The sequence below is a fragment of the Notechis scutatus genome, chromosome 1 (genome assembly GCF_049901735.1).
Source record: "Notechis scutatus isolate UNSWTSFEM ecotype Mainland chromosome 1, rNotScu1.2, whole genome shotgun sequence".
NCBI lineage: Eukaryota > Metazoa > Chordata > Lepidosauria > Squamata > Elapidae > Notechis > Notechis scutatus.
In genome coordinates, this window is record NC_142009.1 from 266,441,142 (window position 1) to 266,461,757 (window position 20,616).

Here is a 20,616-nt window from a genome sequence, read left to right on the forward strand (position 1 = left end):
CTGCTTTCTAATATTGGCTTTTGGTCATTATATGATAACTATATCTTATCAATAACATGTAGCAAATTCCTGAAAAATATCAGCACTAAAATAATTTCTACTCCTCAAATGGCAAAAATGTACTTAATCCAAGCTCAGCAATCACTACAAAAAAAGGGATAATATTACAATAAAGTTTCAAATTACAAAACAAGCTCCTCAAGGCTGTTTCAGCATAAGGAAGAGGGTGATAACAAAACCTAATTTGTTCTCTTAAGCTATAGCATATCTTGCCTAGCTCCCTTTTAGCTTATAAGATCAATCATTTCCCAACCTTATTGGCCTTAAAAATGTAAATATCTGGTTAACTATCCATCTTTATGTTACAGAACTTAATCTCAAAGTTAAATCACCCCTAAAAAGTTTTCCTAGGATGTCCAGTATTCCATTATGTTTTCCACAAAGACTTAGGAAAATCATCACATACACCAGTGGGGGATTCATTTTTTTTAAACTACCAGTTCTGTGGGTGTGGCTTGGTGGGCGAGGCAGGGGAAGGATACTGTAAAATCTCCAATCAGAGGTGGTATTTGCCAGTTCTCCAAACTACTCAAAATTTCCGCTACCGGTTCTCCAGAACTAGTCAGAACCTGCTGAACACCACCTCTGCCATACACCTAGCCATGTTCCAAACCAGGCATTCTGGTGATAAAATATTTTCTCCCTTTCAGGTCTGTCCAAAAGAATCCTCAAAGTAATCAAATTTATTAGGCATTGTCATTATTTTATGGTGCTGCTATGCTTTCTCACTCACTCTCATACAGACATAATGGTGTTTTAGTGGGTTTATTAATATTCCCCAGTAATTTCCTTCATCAAAAGCCCAGAACTGTCCCAATTAAGTCCAGCCAAAAACAAACCAATGCTGGTCTGCAAAACAATGGCCAATGAGTGCCTTGGAAAGTTTCCCAATCAAGATAAACCCACCAGAGAATGAATTAAATCCACAATACAAGAGGGTTCACAAGGCACAATCCAAATCAAGGCATGGTGTCATCTATCCAAAGCAAGGCAGGTATCACAGCAACCAGGAAACACACAGTAGGAAATGAACATGTTCCCAGCACATTGCCTCTGTATATCTGCTGTGCTAAATAGCCAGATTCTGGTGCAGCCCATCAAGAAGAGTGAGATTGTCTCCTTGTGAGTGATGAGGTTGCCTCCTTGTGAGTGATCAGGCTGATATTCACTGCTGCTGCCTTTTCTCTGCCCTACATATTTTTGGAACAGTGCAGTTGGCAGTTCCTCTTCCTCATTACTGATCAGCTGCAACTGCATACTTGTCCCACCTGAAGTCTTAGGGCTGTTCTGCTGCTGCTGTGTTTCAGCCAAATCTCTCTCAAGTGGCTGCTTGGAGCCATTGACCAACTGCCCTCCAGAGGTGCCGGAACTGGTTCATTCTCTGAGTTGACATCTGGAGAGGTATCTGGAGAGGCATCACAACTACAAGCAATAATGGTAGGATAGTGATTGGTAAGAGTGTAGGAAGTTATATGCCAGTTTTCTGCCAATTCAAAGATGAGTGGTTAGCATTTGGGAGGCCTTTAGTAAGGTCAAAAAGTTTGGGCAACTTTGCAGTTCAATGTTTTGGGAAATTGGTGATCCCTCCAAAGACCAGTGTGATAAATGATTAAAGGTAAACTTCAACTCTACAGTACTTGTGGAAATCTATGACCAAGTAAATTTTCTTCTCATAGGCACTTTTATACAAAGATATTGGGGCTGAATTGTGTACAGCATTGTTCTTTTTAGCCTTTCAAGGACCTGCAAGAACTATGATTGTGGATATTTTGGGATGTAAATCCAGATTCTTAGGTTCAACTTGTTGGATTTCCTTAGTCATCATCATTGTCCAGAAAGAAAACAAAGCATCAATCAGATTATGCTCCTTTCATGTGCCAGCTATGGAATTAATCGCTGCCATATATTTGGAGAAAGTGCGAGGGGGGACGATGTTTATTGAGTAGCTCTTAGTAGACAAAATATATTATTTTGATAGTTCAAGGTTACAGAGAATGGCGCAGAAAGAATTAGAACTTACTTTGGGATTGGTTCATGTGATGTGGTGATGAGGGAAAAGGGGGTGGTTTGTAGGTTGGGACTTTTTGAAGAAGCCAGGAAGATTCAGTTCCAGGTTTCTACAGTAAGTGCCAGATGCTATTCTAATAAAAGTACTTTGAGATGACGTGTGTCTTGGAGTCACGGACAGGAATGGATTTTCCCTGGAACGCTGACATCATGATTACAAAGCTGACAGTTTTCCTAGGATGTCCAGATAGTGTCAAGTCAATCACTTAAGGCTTCAGTTGTGCCTCCTTGGTTAATTCTTCCTTTGAGAAAAGGTAAGTACCTTCTAATTCAGGAGAGCCAGAGTTTTGCTAAGATTCCAGTCTGCTAGAGGATATTTTACTGATCCGTCACTGAAAGTTGCTATGCTGTAATTCTGAGAGTATGATGATTTGTCTATGGAGATTCTCAGTTATCCAGGTCATGGTTGTCCCAAAAGTACTTTTTCAAAAGATAACTGGACTTTGTTTTTCCTCTCATCCAAAAAGCGTCTTCGGTTCTGGGAAAAAAACAAAACAGATGATGATTCCTTCTTTCTCTCTCTTACTCCTAAATCTTAATGATTACTGTCATCAAAGGTGTCTAGTCTGAGCATATACTTAGTGCAGAAAAAATAGTCGAAAACAAAGTTATTTAGACTAAAGTGGCAGATTAAATATAGCAAGTACTTGAGAAGAATTCCATAAAACACTTGCAACTGACTTCAGATGGGATTCTAAGAGCCCAGGTTATAAAACTTTCCAGTTGGGTTTTGCTCTTAAACAGTGTTAGAAGTCACTTGGCTACCAGTCTAGTTCTGAATTCCTTAAGTATGCTTAATTCATTGTCAGTTTTGTCAACTGGCAATGAATTATGTATTTGTCAGTTTTTTCAACTTTCCTTTATTTTGTCCAATCTCATAAATTAGTGATTTGGTAGATTTGATTTTGGCCCTACTTTCCACTATTCATGAAGCAGATTTTATATGTCTGTGAAGAAATAGAATAGGTTCAATCTCAGATGGGTTCGAAAAAGGTACCTAACTAAACACAGGTATCAAATTCAAGGCCCGCAGGCTGGATCCGGCCTGGGGGTGCTTAAATCTGGCCCACAGGGCCAGCCTGGAAATAGCAAAGGACTGGCCTGCAGTACCTCTGACAGCCAAAATGAGGTGCAGGGAGCATGCGCTCCCCCCATGGGGCCTGTGTTTGGTCTGGCCGACCTTTTGCGGGATTTTGCCAGCCACATGCATCCCATTTTTGGCCTGAATGGTATCCTGCAACACTTTGCTGGTCAAAACGTGCCCCATTTTGGCCAGTCAAATGTTACAGGATGACATCCAGGCCAAAAATGGACTGCACCCCATTTGGCCAGCATAGTGCTGCTGGAGGCATCTGTCCCATCTGTCCATCTGCCCTTTGGCCGGCCCATGGAGGAGAACTACAGTGCTGATCCAGCCCTTGAAGATTTGTTTGTTTGTTTGTTTGTTTGTTTATTTAGCAAGCATATGGCACACCAAGGTGGCTGGCTGCTTCTGTGAAATGATTTTTTTCAGGGGGCATTTGGGGGAGGCTCCTTTCTTGTCCCTGCACAATTTATTCGCTCACAGGAATCAAACACCGAGCTGCTGACCTAAGCAGTGCAAAAAGCCAGTGTCTTACCACATGAGTTATTGCGGCCCTTGAAGAAATCCAGTTTGACACCCCTGATCTAAACAGTAAGTATCATAGTCAACCTCAGGGATTTTGATAGGCTTTGCTATATTTTTCACTGTTGCTATACTCACCCCTCACCCCAAAAAGAAGGAAAAATGAAGTGAATACATTTGCAGACGGGATGCTAAAAATCAATGTTGTCCATCAACTAGAGAAACTTCTTGGTATTAGTGTCAATCTATGCATTTCCTTCATTTTTCTCAGGCAGGCAACTTACTTCTATAATCTGGCCAGGTGTTGTCTCCAGATATGTTCATGATAGCAGCTCTCATTGGCTTTGTTGTGCTCTCCAATTTCTTCTACATGTTCCACTAGAAAACTGTTTTAAACATGGCTGCAATGTGCCTTTGCTTAGGACAGTGACAGGAATATACAACCTGAAAGGTATGTAGTTTAAAAGTGGCTTTTCTTATTGAAGTGACAGGACTCTACAGCATCCTTTATCAGCTGTTTTCCATCTACTCAACCAAGCAACAAAGAGCAAATCCATGGGAGGGAATATCTAAATTTTTCACCTCTAGGGCATCCTGTAAGGCATTTGGTTACATAGGAAATGGCATCCATCTTCAAGTTCTGGTAATAAAGGCAAGCCAATGTTAAGCTTATTTGATCTGAACATTCTCAAGAGGTATGAGTTGCCTAGGGACAAATCAAACATAGAAGACTGTTAAGGTGGAAGTCCTTCACAATTAAAATGTCAGAATTGAATGTGTGGTGTGTGTTTGTGTGTATATAATGTGTTAATATATTTTTTCTTTTTGTAGTGGCTTTAGTTGATAAAATTATTTTTATGTTTATTGAGACATTCTTGTCAGTTGATTGACCTTACAACTGAGTTCTCCAAGCTCTACTATTAAGAGAAAGCATTTATAGCCTGTGATGAGTTCAGTCCAATACTGCAGTGATACAGCAGCTAAAAGTTTACCTTCCATCTTTTCTCAAGCTGCTTCAGTTACCTTTTCACTTTTCTTAGTGAATTAGCTAGGCAGAGTAATGAATAATACTTCAATTTTATTTTCAAATCGGTTAGGGACAGGGTGGAAGGGGTTGGATTCTGCATTTCTGATTCACCCAGTTTCTCTTCAGAGCATTTGCAACATCAGCCTTTTAATTTTTTTAAATGTCAACTTGCTTGTGATGAGCATATACAGTATGTTCTATCTAGCAGAAGGTACTTTGAAGATAGACCCCACCTCAGCTTCGGTGGTGAACATACTGGACTTTCTCCAAGAGTGATTGGACAAGGGGCTCTCTCCAAATACTTTCTAAACTGGGGCTTGACTACTGAGTGAGTTGAAACTTCCTGTCTTTGCATCCATCCCTACAGGACAGTTTAAGAAGTTTTATAGAACTGTAAGCTAGCTTGAGAGCTGCCTCAAGCTGGGAAGGAAATGCTGTAAGAGAAAGATTAATCTTAAGGCAATGAATTTTAAAGACTTGCTTCTTTTATGTGTTCTGGAAACCTATCAAAATGCTAATGGTTTTGCTGCCTTAACCTTCAACATGTTCAGTGTTTTGTAAACATTTCATTTAATGGTATAGCATCTTAAAGATAATAAGGGAGTTGTAGAAGTCATGCAGTTGGTGATATTTGGCAGGCTGCGCTCACAATTTCCATGTGGTGCAAAAGTAATGCACAGGCTGGGTCCCTACCCTTGATTTTTAGGGAGCAAATTCACCAACCTGTCATATGGTTGCCATTCTGTCTGTTGTAGCACTATCTCTTGTGCATGTGATAAATCTCCATCACTGCCTCTGTCTGTCGAATGAATGATTGGAGAGGAAATTTTTCAAAAGCTTGGTCAAGCATTGTGCTTATTTATTTATGTGGTTTATCCCTGCCTCCCTAGAGAGATTCTAGGTGGTTTATAAATACAGTAGTAACAAATAGAATAAGATGACAATTATTTGATTACAATAATATAAGAGCCAATAATTCTTCCAAATATTTGGGATTTAAAAACTATGTTAAAGAAAAAAAAACATTCATTTCCATCTGGTCCTTAGACTTCTAGCAGAATAATGTTGTCAGAAGTGTTGTTTGTTTGACTGATATCCTACTTTTCCTGCAGGAACTCAGAGCAGCTGCTTATGTAAGCAGAATAGAAAGGACTGAGAGATGACGGATAGTTCAAAAGTCAACTCAGTCAGCTTTCATAATTGAGGCTGGTTTAATCCTGGGTCTCTCCAATCCCTATTGTAACTAGTATATCACACAGAAAGCTATATTTTCTATGATGGAACCAAGGCAGAACAATGTTTTATCTCAGATTACAAACATGAAAGAGTTATCTGAAGAATTGGTGGCAAGAATTGCACTATTATTTATGAGTGAATTGGGAATGTGATGGCTCAGCAATTAAGAAACTGAGCTTGTCAGCTGAAAAGCTAACAGCCCCGGTTCAATAGTCTGGTGCTGTGTGACCGGGCTCCTGTTCTTGCCTCAGCCCACCTAGCAGTTTGAAAGTATGAAAATGGGAGTAGATAAATAGGTATTACTTTAGTGAGAAGGTAAAAACATTCTGTGTTTTGCTGCATTTGTATGCTGTGGTGTGATGGCATGCTGGCCACATGAACATGGAAACATCTTCAGACAACGCTGACTCCCTTGGCTAAGAAACAGTGATCAGCACTACCTCTAGAATTGGACACAATTTGATAGGGAAAACCTTTACCTTTACCTTTTTATGAGTTAATAAGAGAATAAGGAGCATCCTAGAGCCAGTAGAGTGGACATATAATTTGGTTATTTCCTGATTAAACCTTCTGATTCACTATGATATTGGCATGATGTCTACATTTCTCACAGATTCATACCCTCTAATGATAATAAGAAATTGAAAATAAATAAGCAATAGAAGTATACCACTTACTCTTTAGTATTCCTGATATTGCCAGTAGAACATCATCATATTAATCCCTTTTTATAGAAACTAGGATGGTGAGATTTTGCTGCCAATATCTCTCTTCACTTTGCATAATTGTAGCAGCCATTGTCAGAATATCTGTCTCATGCATACCAAAGTTTCACAGTGTATTTATTGTTTGGATGACTGCATACAGCAGAATATGGATAAGGAAGAAATTCATATGTGCTTTTCCCTGAATAATGTAGATTTGATTTAGTTGGAATTAGTATTAAAATGGTGGATTTATTTCTTGTTGGTAATAACCTAATCTTCTTAAGGATGGTAGGCAGAAAATATTCCCTTAAATGCAGTTAGAAATTTTAAAGCCTATAAAGAATTAAAATTTGATATTCAGGAGCTTCAACTCAGTTACATTGAAAATGTAATATTTCAAGAAACCTCTTACATTTGTTTAATGTATGAGATATGCTTAATGCTTGGGTTTCTTTTTAGATTGGTTTGGTATAACGCCCATGCTGTTGTTGTTTTTCTTAAAAAGACACACATTATTACATCTTGCAAATCGATGAAACAAAACCTTCAGATCGACACAAATGCTTGTATCAGGGCAATGCTTGGTTCACAAAGACTTTTCTGTAATCTCAGTAATTTAGAGGTAAATAAAATAAATAGCAATAGCAATAACACTTCAACTTATATACCACTTCATAGTGCTAAGCAGTTTACAGAGTCAGCATATTGCCCCCAACAATGTGGCTCCTCATTTTACCCACCTCGGAAGAATGGGAGGCTGAGTCAACCTTGAGTCCTATCAGGATCGAGTGAGCAGTATGTTAGCCTGCAGTACTGCTTTCTAACCACTGCACCACCATGTCTCTTATCAGAAATGGGAATTGAATACAGCCTTTTCAGGTAGTTCATCAGTTTGGTGTTATTTCAACTGGCACTGGCTTTGGAATGGCAGGAAGTTTTCAGGATAAAAAAAAAAAAGAATATTCTCAGCTGAATTTGATATGATCCTCCCCATAAGTCTTAGAATGGTACTTTGCTTATTTTTCAAGGACATTAACATTCTGATTAGTTTGTGCGCAAATAAGAGAAATGCTGTTGCTGCTATTACTACTATTACTACTACTGCTGCTGGTGCCTTCTCATCCTGACTGTTATCAGTAATCCATGCTTTCAAAGAACAGTTGTGACAAATGCTTACTCCAAGAGCTAATAGAAAAAAACTAATGTAGCTTATTGTTTAGCACTCAGGATGCTGGCATGTTTTATTGAAGAGCATGCATTTGAAATGCAAGAGGTCCTTTTCCAATGTCTGTAGGTAGGGTTGAAGAACTCCTGAAAACCTGGATTGTTGTCCTGGATATTACTGGGTTATCTGGACCCAGTCAAACTGTATATAAGGAAGTTTCTTAAGTCCTTGTGTGGATTATGTTTTACAAACAATTGAAGTATGGCAGGAAATCAAAATGAGTTCAAAATGAGTAAATCATGGCTAACTAGATATGTGGGCCAGGTCTAAAAAGAGTTGCAATTAAAATAGACAAAGGAGGAATGGCAACAAAGGAGGACTAGTATGGGTGGGCAGGAAAAATTATGTAGTTATTCCAGCCTTTACACTAAGAATCATATACATTAAGTTTCTGTCTTGCTTGAAGTATTAAGAAAAGAAAGAAGCATAGTTTTGTTTTACTTTTATCTTGATGGAGGTAAAGCAATTTCAGAGGAATTTCAGAGTAAGATGGAAAAGATACAGGTAAAATAGAGAGGTACCTAACTTTTGAAATAGATATTTTCTTCAGTATCAGGACTTCATGTATTCAATTGATAAATTAAAAAAAAACATAGTCCTAAATATTACTGCAATGTGCTCTACATGGGGCTGCCCTTGAAGAACACTTGAAATTTCAACTGGTGCAGTATGTGACTGCATGGACAGTAAATGGTATTGGATACATGGCATTAGTAGCACCACTATTACATTAGCTGTGTTGGCCACCAGTGGGATTAGGTGCAATTATCACCTTTAAAGCCCTATATGGGTTGGTTACCTGGATGACTGCCTTTTTCCAAGAGTCTCGACTCATCCAATTTGGTCCAACAGACTGAGCATGTTGGAAATCCCACTAATCAATCAGAACAGAGCTGGAAGGGACTTTGGAAATCATCTAGTCCAATCCCCTGCTCAAGCAGGAGACCCTACACAATTTCAGACAAGTAGCTGTCCAGTCTCTTCTTTAAAACCCTCAGTGTTAAAGCACCCACAACTTCTGAAGGCAAGCTGTTCCACTGGTTAATTGTTCTCACTTATTTCTTGTCCTTCTTGCCTTCTGGTGCTTTGGAAAATAAGTTGACCCCCTCTTCTTTGTTTGGCATTAGTCAAACAGTGTCACAGCACTGATAAGCCTTTGCAGCTGTAGCCCCTGACCTATGGAATATTTTGCTCTTGGAGATTAGAATGGCCCCAATCCTGTTGGCCTTTCATAATGCTTTAAAAACTTGACTGTAGCCAGGCCTGGGGTCTCAAATGTATTAAGGGCTCCATTTCTTGGTTCTACTGTTAATTCATTAGTTATCACGGCTACTAAAACAATTTGGTGTGTGTATGTTTTTTTTTTTTCTTTATTGAATTGTTTTATTAAAGTATTTTATTGTTTTAGATCTGTAAGTGACCAAAGTCACTTGGTTCAGATGAATGACTATATAAATTAAATAAAGACTTTTATATTGAACAAAATTAAAATTCCAGTACAGCCTTATATATTTTGTTTTGGTTTTTTTGGAAAACAAAAAGTACAGATCAAAAGAGTGTACAAGAAGGTTGCAGTTTAGCCAAATATGATGCATTGTTAAAGTAATAGAATCTAAAAAAGTGGGTTGGTAGGAAGGACCATTGTTTATTATCTTTATAGTAAGTGAATGAAATTGTTAAGGTTTAAAAGGCAATAATGCCTATACAATGGAGTGTGTGGATTGTACCAGGTATATTCATTTACTGATAGTTTATGCCACTTTATTGACACAAGGTTTGAGTGGTACTTAAAAAAAAGCTTTGAAACAGTCTAAGTTCCAACTGTAAAAGAGAAGGGAAGCGGTTAATAGAACCATCCACCAGAGTCAGAGCAGATCTTCAAGTCCCCCAAATGTTCTGACAGAGTAATATTTTAACAACCCTGACAAAAACTTGCAGGGAGGGGGGGGTTCCAAAGCTGTTTTGCAGATGGGGAGTTTAGCAAAGTAACTGTCTACTGTAAGGCTTTCCAAAAGATATTGTGATTGAAGTTCACAGTGACAAGAAAATGTCCATTTGGAGCAGTTGAATAAAGCTTTGGAATTTATTTATTCACTTATCTTTCCTTTTTTTCTCCCTCTAGTGCACAAACAGAACAAGAATATAAGAAGGAGATAGAGAAGTTTGAAAATTTCTTCTCCCAAGTAAGAAGAAAGGAAAGAGTCGAGTTATCATCAAGAAACAGGAGGTTTGTTTGGCTAAATGAAAGAGGCATTCTTCTTTGTCTAAGCCTTTCTGAGTCCTCAGCAGAAATGATATAGTTTAATCTTTGTTATCAGACCACTTTGTAGCTACAGGATGCCTTTTACACAAGTCAGTCTCATCTGACTAGAATCATTTTTCAGTGGTGAATATTTTGAGAGATGTAACTTCGATTGCATGATAGCAAACTTTCAGAGATAGAGCATGACTCAGTATGTATGTTTTTGTAGGGGAATTGCAGAGCATTTACTCTTGCTTTTAGAAACTTAATAGTTTTAGGAGTGGTCACTGTTCAAAAGCTAATCAATGTTCTAATCAGGTTAGATTAGAACATGACGCAAGAGTACAAAAATGAGATAAACCAGGATTTATATTGCTGAATGAGTCAATTCTATTGAAGTATTAATATTAAACTAAAGTAATTAGGCCAGTACAAAGAAATAATCCATTCTCTGTTTACTGATATCGAAAGCAAATTGTCATGGATAATCTAACCTATTTATGTGGTTGCTAAGAGTTGACAATGACTTGGTGGCCCACAATCAATCAAAAAGCAAACTGAATTGTTTGGCCATGAGAAAAAAAAATCCCAAATCCTCATAATGTAATATGAACTATAAATATTACAAAATATCAAACAAGCTTTTAAGTTCTCCAGAACTCTTTCTTATTGTTGTTTGCTCAACCTAAAAAAATATAAGGGTTGGCTTTTCTGTTATGCAGGTAATCTTCGACTTACGACTGTGCCTCAAATTTTCATTGCTAATCTAAGCAGTTGCTAAGTGAGTCCTGTTCCATTTTATGATGTTTGTAGCCACAGTTGTTAAGGGAATCACTGCAATTGTTAAGTGAATCATATGGTTGTTAAGTGAATTTGGCTTCCTCTATTGAGTTTACTTGTCAGAAACTGGCTGGGAAGGTTGCAGATGGCAACCATGTGACTCTGAGACAAGACAACTATCATAAATTCATGCCTGTTGCCAAGTGCCTGAATTTTGATGACGTGACCATAGTCAATGCGGCAAAAGTTGCAAGTGTGAAAACCAGTCATAAGTAGCTTTTTTTCAGTTCCATTGTAACTTTGAACGGTCACTAAAAATTGGTTATAAGTCAAGGATGACCTGTACGACCATAAAATCTGTCATGAGTTAAGCCTTTAATGTAGAGGAGAGGTAATTTGTTAGACTGGGTTCTTTACAGGTTTTAGATAATGTCGCAGAATGCTGGAAGAAACCACCTATTCACAGGTTACTCATACCTGTTAATTGGAATTCAGTTCATGTATAGCTTATGTCCATTGTAGTTGGGCAAGTAATGAATTTAAATAATAGTAATTCACATTTCTTAGAAAATTTGTTGATGGGAGGGAACCAATTTAAGAGCATTTAGATGTACTTCATAATATTATGTTTGCAGTCCAAGAACTGCCCAGATTTTCATGGAGGCATTGCTATAATACATTAACAATAATATCTTCATCACAAGCATGTGGATTGTTGTTTTATCATGGTATTTTTAATTACACTTAAGAAAGCTAGATAGATTTCAGTAATAATTTTCTCTTCTTGTTTATTTTTTTCAAAATTGACTTTCAGAATATATGTATGTAATATATGTATGTATGTATGTATGTATGTATGTATGTATGTTGATGTGTATATGTGTGTCCATGTGTGCAGATATAAATACGATACAGCCCCTGAAATACAAAAAGAAAACATTTTATTAGGAAGATTAAAGCATGTATATTATAGTCAACATTAACAATAACGCTTAATTGGGTTTCCGGTTTGCTAGCCTTCAGCGGCGGCAGGGATTTGCAACCGCGCGATCCCTGCTGCGTTCGCCTCCAAGGTTCCCCCAATCCATTTGGATCTGGGGGATATAGCTGCCCCGTAGAGGCAGCTGAAGATAGGGGGATCCGGCAAGGGGTTTGGGGGTGCCGCAAACCCCCTCCCTAGCCGGCTAAACTCCCTTTTCCCGAGGCGGAGGAACGGCGGTCAGTAATGGCCGCCACGAAGAAAGCTGCAGCCGGGTAAGCAAGTGCAGGAGGGAGAAAGCTGGAGAAAGTGAAAGGTGCTTTTAACCAGGACAAGACGGGAGAAAGTGATTTGGAACCTTGAAAGCTGTTAAGGATATATTGTTCCTTGTGAGAGCCACAAGCTGCGAATACCCTAAAGGGGAAAGTTTTTTTTTTCTTTGTTCTACTCTCCTTCCTAAAGTGACAGCGGGGAAAAAAAATCTTTTTGGCTGTGAGTGGGAAGGGAGAGTGAAAAAAAAATCAGAGCAAAATTTGAAAATAAGGAGAAGATTGCCTAGAATTGCAAAGAGTTTAAAAACTTCCAAAAAATATATTTGAAAAGGATTTGTGATTACTTTAACCTCAGAAAGAAAAAGTGAAGAAGAAGAAGGTATTTAAAAGAAACAGTCTGTTTGGATTGTTTGGTGATTTTGGAACCTTTGGAAATTATTTCTGATTAAATCATCTGGGTGGTTGTTTGGAAAAACTTTTTCTCTACACAATGGCATCATCTGTGGATGGATTGGAACTTATATATCAAAAATATGAAAGAGAAAAACAAGGAAGGGAAGATGGACTTGGCACTATTTTTCAATACTTAGAAATGGCGGTTTATATTTATGCGAAGCAGAATGAGGATGATGGGGACAAAGAAGAAGAAGAAGCCATCTTTGATGAAAAAAGGACTTTGATTGGAGACGGGAAAAAGCAAGAGAAAAAGGAAAAGAGGTCTTTAAGATCTGAAAAAACAGCCCAAAAAGAGAAGAATAAGGTGAAAAAGGGACATTATGTTAAGAAACAACAGAAAGGGGGAAAGCAGAATAAAAGGGAGGTGGAGAGACAAGGGGTTAAAGAGGACAAGGAGGAGAAGAAGCAAGGGAGAAAGGAAGGGATGAGAAGCTCTAATGGTGGGGAGCAAGATATTAAGAAGCAAAAGTTTTTCAGAGATAATGGATAGATCTTATTGTTAATGGGATTCTAGAAAGGTACATAAGATTGCATTTTTATATCTGTATTTAGAAGTAATTATAGAAAATTAGAAATAATATGTAGCTTAAAATGTGATAAAATATCTAACATAAATAAGTGAAATTTTTGTTAAGAAAAAGAGAGTACTGTAATGAAATATGATTCAAGATTGTGATGTGGGGGGTAATAATCGTGGAAAGCATAAGTGTTCCCACAAAGGCATGATATTCAATTGAAATGGATAAAATGTTTAAGATATAAATGATTGTTAAAATTAATGATTAGAACATGGTATACTAGCAAAATCTTTTGTGAAATGAGATTTGAAGTAGAAGAAGGAGGAACATTTCAACGAAATATTGAGCTATAATATGTGATGTGGGGGGGGGATAATTATGGAAAATAGGGCTCTCATAAAAGCATGTGATTTAATTGAAAAGTAATGAGTTAAATGTTTAAGATATGAATGAATATCAATACTAATGAATAGATTTGTATTATTTTTTATAATATAGTATAATTTTAGAATGTACCAGACAGAATCCCAATGTATGTTATGTATTTTATATTAAGTACTATAAATATAAGGGAAAAAGATAAAGGCATCATACTCCATATAGTCTACAGGAGAAGTATTTCTTCTTTTTTTTAAAGAAGAAAAATAAATGATTGGCTGGAATAGAACAGACAAAGAATAATAAATATTAGGATATGAATTGAGAGGAGGAAAAAAAACTGAGAAAATTTAAAGGAGAGAAGTTATATAGAAAATTGAAAATGTTAATAAGATATGAAATGGTATGTAAAATGAATATGAAACTGAACTTGTGTCTGTACCAAGAGTTTTAACCCGGGACTAAGCAACTTTCAGAAAAGAGATTTTTTATGCTTTTATGTTTTGTGTTTATGTGTATTTATGTATTGTTTGTCTTGAAAATAAAACTTGTTTAAAAAAACAAAAAACAATAACGCTTAATTGAAATGGCTGATTTTAGATGAATTATTTTTTAGTTTTGAAGGGAAGTATTCAAATAAGATTGTTGCATGACAGCAAAATGGGTGGTTGATAAATTAAATAAAATGATTGACAGGTCTTGACTGGGCAATTTTTCAGAATCACATTAATGCCTCTGAAACTTTTCTTTAATTGTCTGGCAACTTCACGTGAGAGGAAGCGGTCCATAAAGTAAGCTTAGTGGAGGAAGCAAAATCTTTATAGCAATGTCTGGAGGTATTGATTAAAAAATGAGTCCTGTTTCATAATTCAGATAGAAGTAGGGGCTGGCCTCATCTTCTGAATTCAATCAACAGATAAATGTGAATGCCTCAACATTGGGAGTTGCTTTAGATTAGAAATAGAGAACTAAACCGGGGGCTATACAGCTGATCACCAATTGTAGCATCAAACATGGTTTATTTTTAAGCATGATTAATGCAACTTTTGTCAGTGTACTACATTATAGAAGCATAATCCAGAACAATTAGGTTTGGGAATTAAAAAATATAGCTCCCACATTATGTATCTTTAAGATATATTTTTTTGCTAATATTTTTGACAAACATGTATGTGATCTAAAAGACAGAGATTTACAAAACAAGGGCAAAAAAGACTCCTGTTTCAGAATTAGTTTCAGAAATACTTCTTTGCTAGTACAATTGTCTCTTTCAGTATAAACACACATTTTAATTGTAATCCTAATCTTGTTTGTCAGGAAACATTACTTTTAGCCACTATTAAGGAAACTTCATTGTTCACTTACTCAGAGAAAAGAACCAGAGGCAAAAGAGAGACAAAATTTAATTTTTTAAATTTTCTTTGTACAACAGATTTTTAGTGATGCAGTGTAAATGGGGAAAATTTCTAATAGTAGTAAATCAAATGTTGGAACAAGCTGAACAAACCAGGCAGCAAGGGTATCTTTGCAAATTTCTGGTACAAAATGTTAGCTTATGTGGGATAATTAAATATTTTTAAGCAGCAATACAATATTAGATCCCCTTTTCCTTACTTTTTTTTTAATTCTCAGCCTCTCAACCATAGAGTAGTGCTTTGTAATGCACTACTTGCTTTCAATTAATAAACATTTGCTCTCATGATTTTCCTTCTGTCCTAATCCCCAAATTCCTAGTCATATCCATTCTGACTGGGAATTAAGGGAGGTGTAGTCAAATATCTAAGGATCATGCTGTGTTGGAGAAGAATGCTGTTGAGAGATTATTAGAAGAAAAAGTAGGTTACTTGAGTTCTCTAATACAAGCATTAGATTGTGGAATTAACATTGAGAGAGTTGGAATAAGAAAAACTTGTGGGAAGAGTTTCATTCATCAAAATTCTTCCTTCTATTTTGATAGTGCAGGTTTCTTTTTTTTTTTAATCTGTTATCTGCTATCCCTGAAAATGTTAAAAATCATCTTTTAGCAGGAACAGATTGCTTTTATGACACTGTGTTGATGATGATAGAAAGGTAGAGATAAGAAAGGAAATCCTTTAATTCTAAACCAGGACAGTAGTTCCAATCCTGTTAACCATTTCTTCTTCTGTTGTCGCTTGGAATTTTGTGAGCTTAAATGTCACATAGAATGGCAAGGGAGAATTTAGACCAAAATCATATAAATAGGCAAGTTAAAAAGTTGTCAGTCTGAATGAATGAACGAATAACTGTTTTCTGGTAAAAATGCCTAGTTTTTCCTGTCTGTAATGCTATGTGAAGACTAAACAGACCCACATAATGGGGTTTGGACTGGGTTGAGATGAAACTGAACTAATGATGATTGATGCATACTGGTTTGGTGAGGTGGAACATAGTCAATGGTACATAAAGCCAAATGATTACTCTAGCAAAGTCCTAGGAAGATATCTTTTTTCCTAGTTCTTCTGTTGGCAGATCATTCCTTTACTAGATCTTCCAAATGCTCTTGTTGGTTGATGAGTTGACCCAACAGATATGACAAATACCTAAATTTCATAGCTCCTAGCTGACTTATTTTTTATGATTATCTCTCTAATTTTAAATTTTTATGGAACGGGCCGTGTTTTCGGAGAAATAATAATATGCTTATCAAACTCCCAATACCTCCATATGCAGACTGTAGATGAGTTTAAAAGTAACTCTGTATCTCTGTGATCCTACAATGTCAGTAGACTCTCATTTATTTTCACCTCAGGTATAATAATACACATAAAATGACAGTGGATGTAATATTTCCTTTTGCAATACTTGAAGTGCTGAACTTGTTTCTCCATTGGCAGGATCTATTACCTTGCCTTACTTCCTGAATGCAAGGCAAGTAATAAATACAATATTTTATATTAGTTAGCTGGCGGGAGCTCTGATTGATCCATGTTATTGTCTGCCACTTCTTAATACATGGAGGTAAGCAGGAACGAATATATGTATAGGCTAGTCTCATATTGGTTTTGAGGACTTGGACAATAGAAATTGACAGTAGAATAAGGTCATGTGAAAGGGCAACATTTTGTAATTATTTCAACTGAAATAATGTGGTACCGTTACAAGGATGTCCCAAAGTACAGCATCTTGGCAAGCTCTTTTTGTTTCCCCAAAATGTTTTGCTTCAACAAAATATGTATTCTGTACAGAAGATGGTAGAAAATTGATAAAGTGAATGCTTTAATGCAGTACAGTGAAAGTGATACAGTGCAACAAAGAATGCTCAGTTAAAGATGAAATTAAAGCGAAGTATTTTATTTATTTTAGAAAATTTATTCTTTCTAGATATCACTCAGTCCCAGTACTGAGAGTGCTAAAAATGGGAAGATCGTGAGTTCTATTCCTGCTTAGGCACAAAGCCAGGTGGGTGACCTTGGGTTAGTCACTTTCTCTCAGCCCTAGGAAGTAGGCAATGGCAAACCATTTCTGAAAAACCTTATGAAAAAAATTTGCAGGCACTTGTCAAAGTAGTCTCCAAGAATCAGATACCATTGAACAGAAGGAAAAAATATATATTAAAGGATCTTGATTGTTCAAACAGGACTACAGTTGATATTTTGTAGTTCAGATAACAACTGTGAGAAGGGACATAAGACTTTTAAAATATCTCTCTGACATGTGCTAATGGTAAGAAAAGCTCATCTTCATATGTGGATATTTCAGTGGTAAAAGCAGACTTTATTTGGCATTTTGCATTTGACTTATTTAAGCAATTTATGTCACCAGGATGTACCAAACTTTGTAGTGAATTAATCTCACAGTTTGAAAGCATTTGCTCCCCAGATTAACTATTAGCAAGAATAAGCTTCCAAATAAATAAGATTAGCACACTTACTCCAAGTCTGCTAAGCTCTTTAAGCTTTCATGTGTACCAATTTTTACTTTAGGCATCAGGTAGTCCATATAAAGCTTGATGATGATTTTGAATCGAAAATGCTGGAGATGTCCAAAGGATTCCAGAAAGACACTTATCTAAATAAACAAACCCCTACATATTAAAGTGTTAAATAAATGGCTGTTCTTTTTGTTTGGACAAATGAAGCTGAAGCCGGTGGCTGATTTGGCTGGTTATCATTTTGTTTTCATTTTAGTTCTTTAAATATATTTTTAATAAGAATATCTTTCATATACAAAATACAAATATAAAGCACATGATAAATATTTGCTATAGTCAGATTACTATAAGATATAAATCTCTATTTCAAGGTCCTGGATGTGTGAATTTTATATGTTACATTTGTTTGTAAAGTTTTGTACTTTATTATAAATTCATGTTGTTCTTACCTCTAAGTTTTGAGATTAATTTCTCAATGGTAAAGGATTAGGCTAACATTTCCTGGAACATTGATACTTTTCATTTAGAGGATTTGCTTTTATTAAGTCTGTCTCAGTGTCTGCAGACATTGTTTTTGAATTGCCTCTGAACTTCATGGTTGCAAGGATGCATCATATGAGTATCACTTATGTACATGTTGAATTAGAAACAGATGCTGCTTGTTTCATCATGGAAGACAGTCAAGTATGCTTGATGCAGTTTGCCAAATCTGGGTTTAGCTAGATGTAATAATGTGAAAAGAGAGGAGAGAACTACTGAGCTTTTTCTGTGGGATTGCCGTTATTCCCCAGTAGCCCCCTGCAACTTTCCGTTTAGACAAAGGAAAAAGCATTTGTGAAGAATATAGTGGGGGGCCAGGAATGTGAGGAATATGGTGGGGGATAGGAATGAAAGGCAGAAAATGACTCAATTCTACTTTAAAAAAAAATTACTTCATGCTAAAATTGCCATCCAACTAAATGAGATCTGCTTGGCTAGGTTTATTACAATTGTGCCCTCCAGAATACTGAAAGCAGCCTGATCCAGTTCAGGTTTTTGAAGTCAGTGATTCCAACATGTGAAGTGCTAGAAGAAGAGGCATAAGCTCAGGAATAGAGCTAATTGTGCAGTAATTCACCCTTGTCTAAAGATACTTCCTTCTCAAGGTTTGAAAATGTTTCGAAAGTGTTCTATCACCAGAACAAAGATAGACTCGAGACCGGAGTTGAGTTCAGCTCTTTATTAACTGTCAGTAATTTCAACTAAACTCGAGCCACGGCAGCCTCTTTTATAGCGGCTGCTCGCGGCTCGCAACCAATGGCATCATTTGAAACCTCCTGCCGTTTAGGCGGCCAATCATAACATGTTGTTAACCACCAATCGCTAGGCGGCAGTGGTCGTCCAATCGGAACGTAGTATTATGAGTATGCAAATGTCTATATACAACAGAAAGAATGTTTATTTGCAGATTTGGAGAGTGATGGAATTAAATTGTTCAGTAGCCAAGGGATGGTTGGAACTGAATATTGTGTTTAATTTCTGTGTAACAAATTCTGCTTCTTATTATCAAAGCAGATTCCTAGATGGCCTTGGTAGATCCCAAAACCCTTTGCAAAATTGGTTCTGAATGTCCTTAGAAGGGAAGATCGTTAGGATTTATCGGGACCACATGCTAGAATGGAAAGAAAACAATGACAAACTGCTACAGTATTGACAAAAACAAAACAAAGTGGCCATATCTGTGCAGTTATTAGATCTACTTCACTTACATCCAACCACAATCTGACTTAAATAGCACTTTCTAATTAGTTCTTTATCAAATATTGTGCCTTTTTATGTAGAGCAAAGGAATAATAGCATTTTCCCCCAAAGGTGTTTTTCAAGAGGTAACTGGACCTTCTGGTTTTTCTTTGAAGACATTTTGCTTCTCATCCAAGAAGCTTCTTCAGCTCTGGCCAGATGGTGAGGAAATGAAAGGATTTATACTCCTTGTAGACAGATGGTCATTTGCATTCTTTTTGCATTCTCCAGCCAGAGCTGAAGAAGCTTCTTGGATGAGAAGTGAAACATCTTCAAAGAAAAACCAGAAAGTCCAGCTGCTTCTTGAAAAAGCATCTTCAATTATGACCTGAATTAGTGAGAATCTCCATAGACAAATAGCATTTCTCATTTATTTACTGCCTAATTTGTGATTCAAGTTTTTATGCATTAAAAAATAAAACATCAGTTACAGGAGTTAATTTCAAAAGTAGCTCAGATCCACTATTGTCTCCTCCCCTCAAGAATTAAATTATTTCCATTGCTATATGGAATGCAAACAAGACAGGAATTGGAGAACCAATTTTTTTGCCTACCTGGATAAATGCATCTGTATGCATTGCAGGTCAATCTGGGGAAATCATGTGATTGATGTTTGATCAGTTCATTATTAAAGTCTCTCATCTTTTTTCATGATATTTGTTCAATGTATCTGAAAGCACAAGAAGTGAGAAAAAATACTTATAAATTATATAAGTAGCTGAAGATCAGTACTATCTCAGTGCTGATATTTTTCATATATTTTTCTTGCAACGATATGCTGCAATATTAATACTTTTTGATGTTGTATTGCGTAGCTTTCATTTATATTAGTAGTTTTATGACTTTGCCTTTATAAAAAGAAAGTTTGGCAGTGGTAGAAGCTATTAAATATTCTTCTTTATATTGTTCTATTATAAATTCATGTGTATTAAAATCACAACATTTCCAATTAAAAGTTTAGTAATATTCTTTCTGTGAACTAACATATATCAAGGTCTGTCTCTTCTTTCTCTTGATGACTTCATCTATTTTCTGTGGGTTCTGACAAGATATTAGATGTATATTAGTTGTTCCCAAAGTGGGCGGTACCACCCTGGGGGACGGTGGGATGCCTTAGGGCAGTGGTCCCCAACCTTTTTTGTACCAGGGACCAGTTTCACGCAAAAACACTTTTTCAAGGTCCGGGAGTCGAGTTTGGTGGTTTGCTTGCAGACGTTTCATTACTTGACTAGGTAACATCTGATGTTGTTACCTAGTCGGGTAATAAAACGTCTGCCAGCAAACCACCAAGTTCAGGGAGCGCCAATGCCTCCTCATTGCAACCCTGAGTGACAGATATTCTCTTCTATTGGGACATTTAAAACAGAGGGTTTCAGCTGTAGATTCAGCAAC

At 36.6% G+C, this 20,616-nt stretch overlaps 1 protein-coding gene across 7 annotated transcripts in view; it reads left to right on the forward strand.

Moving 5' to 3' along the window:
- Window positions 1–20,616, forward strand: part of TSPAN18 (tetraspanin 18) — a 182,618-nt gene that overhangs the window by 26,556 nt on the left and 135,446 nt on the right. For 4 of the 7 annotated variants that reach the window (XM_026664659.2, XM_026664660.2, XM_087951273.1 and 1 more), the window contains exon 2: window positions 10,051–10,155. The exons of 2 other annotated variants lie outside the window; for them this stretch is intronic. The gene's annotated coding sequence lies outside the window, so the exon portion shown is untranslated. Of the gene's footprint in view, window positions 1–10,050; window positions 10,156–20,616 lie in introns of those variants that run through there. One more of the 7 variants, XM_087951275.1, reaches the window with a different exon arrangement.